Source organism: Delphinapterus leucas, chromosome 5 (genome assembly GCF_059928025.1).
Source record: "Delphinapterus leucas isolate spDelLeu-1000000601 "Yukka" chromosome 5, BTC_Dleu_Yukka2, whole genome shotgun sequence".
In the NCBI taxonomy this organism is placed as follows: domain Eukaryota; kingdom Metazoa; phylum Chordata; class Mammalia; order Artiodactyla; family Monodontidae; genus Delphinapterus; species Delphinapterus leucas.
Genome location: NC_143133.1, coordinates 68802913 through 68813345, shown reverse-complemented (window position 1 = coordinate 68813345; position 10433 = coordinate 68802913). Strand labels below are relative to the sequence as shown.

The window sequence follows — 10433 nt, the reverse complement described above, 5'->3', positions numbered from 1 at the left end:
ATGAACTATACTTCCACAGTGCTGAGGAACTAACATGAAAATTAGCTAAATAAAACAGACTAAATTACATCTCTGTCTGTCAGGTTAAAACATGTGTATTAGTGTACTATTGTTGCAGTAACAAATTACCACAAATTTAGTGGACTAAAACAACACAAATTTATTATCTCACAGATTTTGTAGGTCAGAAGTTAGGGTGGGGTGGGGTTTCATAAGGCTGAATCAAGGTGTTGAAAGGGCTGCCTTCCTTAACGGAGGCTCTGGAGAACAGTCTGCTTCCAAAGTCATTCAAGTTGTTGACAGATTCCATTTCCCTGTGACTGTAGGACTGAGGTCCCCGTTTCCTCCCTGGTTGTCAGTCAAAGATTTGTCATTGCTCCTAAATGCTATCTGTGGTCTTTCTTACGCTTTCCATGTGGCCTCCAATAAGACTGGATCAAGCTGCTCTTATGCTTTCAATATCTCTGATATTCATCTTGCTACATCTGACTCCAGTTTAGAAAGTTATCTGCCTTTAGGGACTCACGTGATTAGACTGGACTCAGTGAGATAATCCAAAATAATCTCCCTATATTAAGGTCCATAACCTTAATGACAACTGTAAAATTCCTTCTGCCATATAAATGTAAGATATCCATAAATTCTAGGGATTTTGGTATAGACACCTTTGTAAGTCTATTCTGATATACACATACAGCAAATTTCCTAAGTATACTTTTAAAAACAAAATGAAATAACCCAAATTACTCAAATCAAATTTGAGTGCATGTAAAATATTTACATATGTATATATACATATATTCATATAAATTCATGTGCACATGTATTCCCCCAAATGTCTAAATCATTGGTGCCAAGATACATTTTTCCATCTACTTCCTAATTGCTTCAACCCTACATTTCATTTAAGTGTGTGGAAAAAATCAAAACATATTTTAAGAATTCAAACATCTTTGAATGAATGATTTTGATTTAAAAAGTCACCAAAGCGGGCTTCCCTGGTGGTGCAGTGGTTGAGAATCTGCCTGCCAATGCAGGGGACACGGGTTCGAGCCCTGGTCTGGGAAGATCCCACATGCCACGGAGCAACTAGGCCCGTGAGCAACAACTACTGAGCCTGCGCATCTGGGGCCTGTGCCCCGCAACAAGAGAGGCCATGACAGTGGAAGGCCCGCACATCACGATGAAGAGCGGCCCCCGCTTGCCGCAACTAGAGAAAGCCCTCACACGAAACAAAGCCCCAACACAGCCAAAAATAAATAAATAAATAAATAAAAAATCCTTCCCTCTACTTAAGAAAAAAAAAAGTCACCAAAGCAATCTCATTAAAGAAATTACAATATCTACATTTAATTCTGTACCTGTTCCTCAACACAGACAATAATTCTTCCCTTTTCTATTGAAGGATATATTTGCTGGCTCTGAATTATGGTTACATCTTATGGCTTAAATCCAGGGAAACAATATTGTTTTAAAATACACTGCATTACCTTGCATTTCTCTGCGGGAAATTCTGGGAAGAAAGAAAAATGATTTTAACTACTCTACCACTGCCTACATCAAAATGTAATTATAATTATGCTGCAGGTAGCAAACTACTCAAGGTACCTGCAGCGTACAGATAAAGTGGTTCATTGGCCATCCATTTCCCAGGGGGGTTAGCTTAATCTACAGAGTATGTATAATGCATATTAATCCAGATGGCCCTGAACTCCAGCCATTTGGAGAAAGCACACAATCTTCCTTTAAGAATATGTTTTGTAATACAATTTTTTCCTGGTTCTAATCATTAGCACTGGGTACTTTTAAACCTATCTGGAAGCCCACAATGTTACTCTAAAATACTTATCCAGAATTTTCACCATTCTGAGATCACCCTACAATAAAGGGAGTAATGATGTCCTGCCTGTGTGCCATGTCAGAAGATGTTCAAAGTATCACATCATAGCTAAAAATATGTAAACTCCCAGTCAGCATAATTATATCAGGTAGATAGCTCAAGTTAAGTAGAAAATTCCCACAGTATGAGATACTATATCTTTCTTTAAAAAAACACGGTGTCAAAAAAAAAAAGTATAGCTTGACCATTCCTACAATAATATTTATGGTCTACATACCAAACTTTCACATATACTTTAAGATTCTATGACATTATGCCAGATGGGCTTGTTCATTTGTTCTGTTTATTACACATGATATATGATGGGTTGACAAGTAGCTTGTGGCTTGGAACACAAATAAAATCTAACAACAAGCAAATATAATGCCAACTATCATTTATAAATCAATGCTAGCTCTAATTCATTGATATTTACAGATTGGCAAAATCTGCTTCAGACTTCTGCTGATTACGCCTATGTATTTAAGGTAAAATATCTACAAAAGTTCCATAATTCCCAATGTTATTTTTAATACTTAAAGTTAGCATTTCTTGAATTAAGCTATATAGCAAAATAAAATAAAGTCAGCATCAAATTAAATATATGTTATCTGGAAGAGAATTCTAAATAAGAATAACTTACAACAGACTTCTCTGTAAGTCTTACATGCTATTTTATGATATATAGTTAAGGTAAGACCAAATGATTTGAGTTAGTTATAGGAAAAATTATTTTTTTACATCAGCCTTAAAAATTATATTAAAAAACATAAAATTTTTATATAATTCAAAAAGTATCAACGGATGCCACCAATGGTGGTACTTTTGGCTAAGATTAGCCATTCCCATTTCCTACTCAAGGATCTTGTATTAGGAGGGAAACATTACATTACTTAAAGTTTTTTTTTTTTTTTTTTCAGTACGCGGGCCTCTCACTGTTGTGGCCTCTCCCGTTGCGGAGCACAGGCTCTGGACGCGCAGGCCCAGCGGCCATGGCTCACGGGCCCAGCCGCTCCACAGCATGTGGGATCTTCCCGGACCGGGGCACGAACCCGTGTTCCCTGCATCGGCAGGCAGACTCTCAACCACTGCACCACCAGGGAAGCCCTAATTAAAGTTTTTAATAAATATATGCCATTAATAAATGAATGCAAAATTTCAAATAGGTAAATGTTAAAAGGAAATTAAGAAAAATTATTGCTTTTTTAATTTGACTTGAGACGACACTCATTATTAAACTCATCTTATTACTTTTATTCCTGTACTTACAGGCTTATATTCTTGACTGGTATAAATCTTTACAAAGAAAATTAATGAAACACAAAAATATAAAACTTTATCTAAGCTATTTTTTCTCTCTTAAATTAAAAACATAATCTACAGCAGTCTTACTTTAATAAATTTTAAAAGGATTTAATTTCTATAAATAATTTAAATATATTCTATAATACACAGATTTTTAAATTTTTTAACTTAATTCTTATTTTTGTTCTGATTTAATTTGAAAACTGAAACAAAACAAAAATTAGTTTTATGAATAATCCCAGGAAAACAATGTTACATATGAACTAACTAAGCATCTGCCCTGATGTACAATTTTTACTTTCATACTTCTTAAATAATGTGAAGGAAATCTCTCCAAAGTAGTCAGTGAGAATTTTTACAGCTGGCATCTTTGCTGCATAATTTGAGGGTTTGCCAGATGTTTGATTGACAGTGAATGGGCCTGCTATATCTCCATCTAAAAGGTAACATTCTAATTGAAAATTAAATGTTATTACCCCTAATCATAAAACGTTCACCATTTAAAACTTAACTGGCTCGGGCTTCCCTGGTGGCGCAGTGGTTGAGAGTCCGCCTGCCAATGCAGGGGACACGGGTTCGTGCCCTGGTCTGGGAAGATCCCACATGCCGCGGAGCAGCTGGGCCCTTGAGCCATGCCGCTGAGCCTGCGCATCCAGAGCCTGTGCTCCGCAACAGGAGAGGCCACAACACTGTGAGGCCCGTGTACCACAAAAAAAAAAAAAAAAAAAAAACTTAACTGGCTCAAATTTCTAGAACAGGCATTCTCAATGGATTTTGTTCAGGGCAAAATTCCAAAAACTAGAATTTTTGTGAACACAATGGAAGGGCTTCAATCTCAAAAACACTAAACAATCAGTAATAACTGTGTTGAAATCATTATTTTCTGGTATGTTTCATGGTTTCTATAAACAGTGACAATGCTTTCTTTGTTCATTTGACCATCCTTCAACGCTGTCACTAAAGTTTAAGGTTTGAGCCCCGATCCTTTTCTACTGGATTCCAGGGAGGAAGTTTTTAAATTCATTTTTTAAACTCTTGCCTCTTAATATTAGTAAGGAACATAAAATCTAGACAAATTCTTGGCAGACATATCCATAGCATTACATATAGTTAGTTGAGACAAAAATACATTTTGAATACTTATTAATATTTGGCATCTGTGAAAGATTTTAATGCATAATTATCTAGGACACAGTGCCTGATATTGTTGTACCAGAAACACCAATGACCAGCAAACACTGAGTACACATCAGAATGGTAGCTTTTAATAACCTCCTTTTTATGCTTTCTACAAGCATGATTCCTATCTTTAAATATTATCCTAGGATACATAATGGATATTATCTTTCCGATACCTTTTATTTCCTTAAAAGTTATGCTCGAAGTGTTTATGGGTGTTAATCTATGATTACTTTTTCTGAATATTTATATAATTTGAAGTGTTTCACAGGATTTTCTAATTTTAAATGTCTATAACTTTTGTATATTACTGTATCTTTCCATTGTTGGACACTTACAAAATTGGACCTGCACTAATATTAGAGAAGATTTGGTTTTAAGTTTAGTGCATAACTCATAATTTTTCTCCCCTATCTTTTTCAAATTGCACAATTAAACTATCATTGTATAATATTATATATATTATATATACATATATAGATGATATATACGTATATATTAGTGATATATACATACATATAAAGGTATTTGTTATAAGGATTTAACTCACATGGTTATAGAGACTGAAAAGTCTAAAGATCTGCAAATGTAAGCTGAAGATCCAGGAGAGCCCACAGTATAGTTTCAGTTAGAGTTCAAAGGCCTGAGTACCATGAGAACCAAAGCTGTACATTCTCATCTGAGTTCAAAGACCAATGTCCCAGCTCAAAGACACGCAGAAAGAGCGAATTATTCTTTACTCCACCTTTTGGTTCTAGTCAGGCCTTCAATGGATTGGATGAGGCCTACCCACACTGAGGATGGCAATTTGCTTTACTCGGTTAAATGATTTGAGTGTTAATTTCATCCAGACACACCAAAAATAATGTTTAACTAAATATCTGGGCATGTCATGGCCCAGTCAGGTTGACACATAAAATTAACCATCACACTTGGATTCATAAATATTGGAAAATTATTTGACTATGTGGCCAAGAGCATGGAAGAGGTAACGTTGGAATATTGAGTTCAAGGACATCTGGGGAAGAAACATGTAATTGAACCAATAGGAGTTGACATAAAGGTTAGGATCTTTGTCTCATGTATTAACGACTGCCAGAGAACATCCGCTGTAGAAAAAATGTGATTGGAAACCCCAAGACAACAAGCTGAAAATTACTAGGAGAAACTCCTTAAGCTAGTATAAAAGGCAGGATAAGTTATCTTAATATTGAAACCCAACAACTTTTATTTATACAAACAATGGGTAGAAGAGAGCAAAAGGAAACTCCAGTTAAAATAGCAACGAGAAGCTAAAATGTCTAGGGATAAAACCAAAAAGAAATGTGTAATGTTTTTAAAAGTAAAATTTTAATGAACTCAAAAAGGACTCTGAATAATTGAACAAATGGGAAAGTTACTGCCTCTGGGGGGGATTTTATGATTTATGCAATTACTGGCACCAATTCTTTAGCTTTCATTGAATTCCTATCCATGCCATGGCCTCATCATGAATGTAAGGTTCCATTCCACATTGTGATTGGCCTAGTGACTTACTTGGACCACATCTTTCTGTTCCCCTCTAGGAACACTATGATAGGAACATATTCTGGTTAGACACCAGTTTAAGAAGAATGAGCTTTCTCTTCTTTTAGAGGGGCAAAATGCCTCCTAAAAAACATTAAGTACCAAATAAGAATAATAATATCAGAGTACTAATAACTAAGTCCAACAAAAAGACTCATTTAAAAAAATTGTGTATGTGGCCTTTGGCACAGAACTGGGTATGCTCAGACACATAAAACCCTGCAAAGTTTCAGAGAGAATTTTATAAGCAAAGCACTTTCAATCTAGACCCCAAAACAACAAATGCTTGGCCAGGAATTAGGGGATGATGGAAGCCACCAGACACACACACACACACACACACACACACACACACACACACACCCTGATGCATTCTTTAGAAGTGGCCGTGTAAGATGATAGAAAAGGAAATTTTCCATGATGTCAAGCCAAGAGCCTTAAAAATATGGATCTGGGAAATCATCCCAGGATTTAGAATTGAATGCCTAAGCAAATAATATCCACTACCCAAGAGTCTGGGTACCTGGTAACACTTGCCTAGTGTTTCAAAATTAATATAGAGTAATGACTGTTATGAGTCTCTAACTGTTCCTTTGTAAAATGAGAGTGTGTATTGTGTGTGTATTCTTTCCCTGTACACCATTTTATATAGGGCATGTGTAATACAGATAATTTTTTTTAGTTCATAGGTCTATGGACCAAGAGAAATTGCATTCCACCCAATGAGACTCACAATATCTTAGATTTCTAACTTGATGCCATGATTAGATGAGACATATGGTAGTTATGGAATGGAGATGAGTGTGTTTTACATGCAGGAATGACATGAATAATTGAAACCAAGGAGGCAGACTGTGGTGTATTGAATGTTTTGATCCAATATTCAATTATTCCTGCATTCACACAATGGCCTCAAAGTGGTCATAGTGTACTTCCCTATCTGACTTCTAGCTTGACTATGATTTGCTTTGGCTAATGTCATATATCTGGAAGTGACAGTATGCTAGTTCCAATGCTAGAAATTAAGTGATCTTACATGTTTCCACTTGCTTTACTTCATGCCACTGCCCATGAAGAGAATATCATGGTGTATTGGTCTGTTTGGGCTTCTATAACAGAATACCATAGGCTAGGTGGCTTATAAATAACAGAAACTTGTATCTCACTGTTCTGCAGGGTGGGAAATTCAAGATCAAGCCACTAGCAGATTGAATGTCTGGTGAAAGTTCCCATCCTAATTCTTAGATAGCCATCTACCTGCTACACCCTCACATGGTGGAAGGGGTGAGGGGGCTTTCTGGGCCTCTTTTGTAAGGGCACTAATCTCAATCATGAGGGATCCACACTCATGGCCTAATTACCTCCTAATACCATCACGTGGGGGTTAGGATTACAACATCTGAATTTCGGAGGGACAGAAACATTTAGACCATAGCACCTGGTAATACTGTTATCTAAGGAGAATGAGGAGAGTTGCCCCAAACAACCCATAGTTGATTTCCATGAGAAGTGTAGTGCCACACAAGGCAAGCCCAGTCTGAAATCATTAAACAAGAATCCTGAGACTACATGATTTTCATTTTAAACAAACGAGAATAGAGGAGAATTGTCATATAGCACTTTCATGACAGTCTTTCAAAGAGAATGTCATAAAGATTCAGGTCCTTCTTATTTACTTTCCAAAATGAACGTGATCCTAAAATAATACAAACTTTAAGAAAATGGAATTAGACAATCCATGCTAATATTCATCTGGGAAAAAATGAGCAAACAACTACCTTAGGGAGTTCTTCAAAAGAAGAGCAAAATATTTAGATGGACTAGCCCAAATATATCCAATTAAACTAGTAATTAAAAGTGTGCAAGGTACCACACAAATAGACAGACCCATAGAACACAATAAAAAAGAGGCTAATGAAAATATACATAAAAATTAAGGATATAATTAAGGCAATATCTCAAATCATTAAAATAGTTTTTTTTTTTAAAGCAAGAAATCATCTGAAACAGTAGTTCATATGACCTCTCTGAACATACCACATGCAACCCATAAACTGCAGTCTGTTTAGCATTGTACTTCTCTTTGTTCTCCCTTCTTTCTTTCCTCAGTCCCTTTTGTCCTTCACTTCTATTGATACTTCCCTGGAGCTATAAGCTTTCCCTTAATAAAGTATTAGCACATTATATTTTTGCCTCAGGTTCTATTTTCTAGGCAATCTAAGTTAAGCTAGGGGTCAATGACCAGGTGGTCATGGCAGCCACACTGGGGCCAGTTTCTTACTGGCTACAACGAGAGCCTTTCCAAAACCAAGCTTTGCCCACCGAGCCAAGAAGATCAAGAACAAGCTCTGAGTGCACGAGGACCCCAAGGACACACTGCTGTAAGAATTCCAGGAAATCACCCACCTGAAATCTCATCTGGAGAAGAAGATTCTGGAAAAGTGGCTCTGGAGGAAGAGCAGCAGCATAAAGAGCTATAGCATAAAAAGCAGCAGCATAAAAAGCAGCATGTCAGCCCTGGTGGGATACCATGAAGGACCAGTAATCAAGGTCTGGGAGGCCAAAGAGCAGGATAACAATAACAACAACTACCACCTACCCAGCCTCCTGGAACTAGCCTTGGATAAAAACATGGATAATTACCTGCAGGTGCAGAAGTAGTAGAGGATGACTGCAGCCTGATGAGTGAGGAGAAGCAGAAGCTGCTGGAGATGAAGGAGAAGATGCTGGAAGACCTACGGCAGGAACAGCAGGCCACAGAGCTGCTTGCAGCCAAGTACAAGGCCATGGAGAGCAAGCTTCTCCATTGGGGCAAGGACGTCATGGATCACACCAAACAGCAGCAGAAGATACTGAAACTGAAGAGTGAGGAGACTGCCAAGCAGAAATGCCAGGAGCAGGAAATATAGCAGGAGGTGGTGATCTGAGATGAAGAGATCATGTAGTTCTGGGGCAGAAGTCAAACCCAGGAAACTCGAGAAGCTCCATGCCAAGCAGCAGGCAGTGAAGGCGGAGATCCAGGACCAGTATGATGAGTACATCTGCATGTAGCAGGACCTGCAGAAGGCACAGAATGAGGAGACCTGGGAACTCAAGTTCAAGTACCTAATCATCAAGAACTTCATCTCCCCTGAGGAGGACAAGATCATAAACCAGGTTTTTCTGGACTGTGAGGAGGAGCAGTAGAAGGTCCAGCCACTTGTGCCAGCTGGGTTTAATAACAGCCATAGAAGGTCCAGCCACTTGTGCCAGCTGGGTTTAATAACAGCCAAAAGAAGCAGCAGCCCATGTCTTCAGTGGACTACAAGAGGTCTATCAGCTGGCACACTCAGTTACCATGGCAATGGGGTCCCACCCCAGCCACAGGGCTGAAAGTATAATGTTTTGGAGTTGGATATATCCCCTTCAGATGCGTTTGTGATGGAATCCTCTCAGACTAAGAACAAGAACCCATGCACTATATATGGATAGGCTCATGCAACTAAAAGAGCTTTCTGGAAATAAAATCCAGGTCTAAAGTCTGAAAGTCCAGGTCCTGGTGCCAGAGTCCTCAGTGGCCTCCATCCTCCACCACACATACCTCACTTGCCTCTGCTACTCTGCACCCTGCTACTGTGCTAGACCAAAATGACAATCTGCAGTCAGGCTGCCCATCCGACTCCTGGGGTGGGGCAGCCAACCCTAGATCATCTCATCACCTGCTTGGTGTATATGTGCATGTATGTGTGCATATGGGTGAGAGGGTGAAAATCTGGCAGACCATGCCTCTACCTGTTCTTCTTAGCCCCCTTTATTTCATTAATGTTTTATTTGTGGAGCTCAGTGTGGGAAGATATGTCCTTGCCTGAGCTTTCTGGGCCTTCCATGGTCACTGCATAGCCTCCTTTTCTTCTGACATTAGACACCCCCAGTGAGACCTTAAGCTTCTCCCCACCATCTGCCCCCAGAAGGGAAGGTGGCTAGTGCCTATGAAGAAAGTAGTTTCTCAAACTGGTTTACTCCATAATCTCCATCTCCTTCAGATTGACAGTAAGCATCTCCTAAGCACTTTCTGGGACCTTCAGATTGACAGTGAGCATCTCCTAATCACTTTCTGAGACTAGAGAAAAATCTAGGTGTCTACTGAGGACAACAGACATCTTGACAGGGCTGGGCCTGTCCTCCCAACAGACAGAACTTCACTCTCAACTTTCCTGGCTTCAGACAACCTCTTTCAGCTTCTTAGGTGCCTTTTCAAGGATTTAAATGACCTTACCACACAGCCCATGCTTGGCAAGAACTCATAGCTTCCCAAATTCTGCTTTCTGCTCACCTTTCCAACCCATGGGTGGGAATTGTGCACCATCCAGTTGCTGCCTCCTTGGGACCTGGAAATGGAATAGTAATGGAGACAATGTGCACAATCATAAAGGGAAGTCCCTCCTCCAGGTCCCTTTGTTTCTATCCTCTCCAGGAAGTAACTTTGGTCAACAAATGATCAAGCCAACTCCCCATGTTTGAGATG

General features: G+C 38.7%; 1 pseudogene; it reads left to right on the top strand.

The window, feature by feature from the left end:
- The first annotated feature begins 5342 nt into the window (after positions 1–5342).
- On the top strand, positions 5343–9598 carry LOC111171594 (kinesin-like protein KIF3C pseudogene; annotated as a pseudogene).
- Positions 9599–10433: the final 835 nt, after the last annotated feature.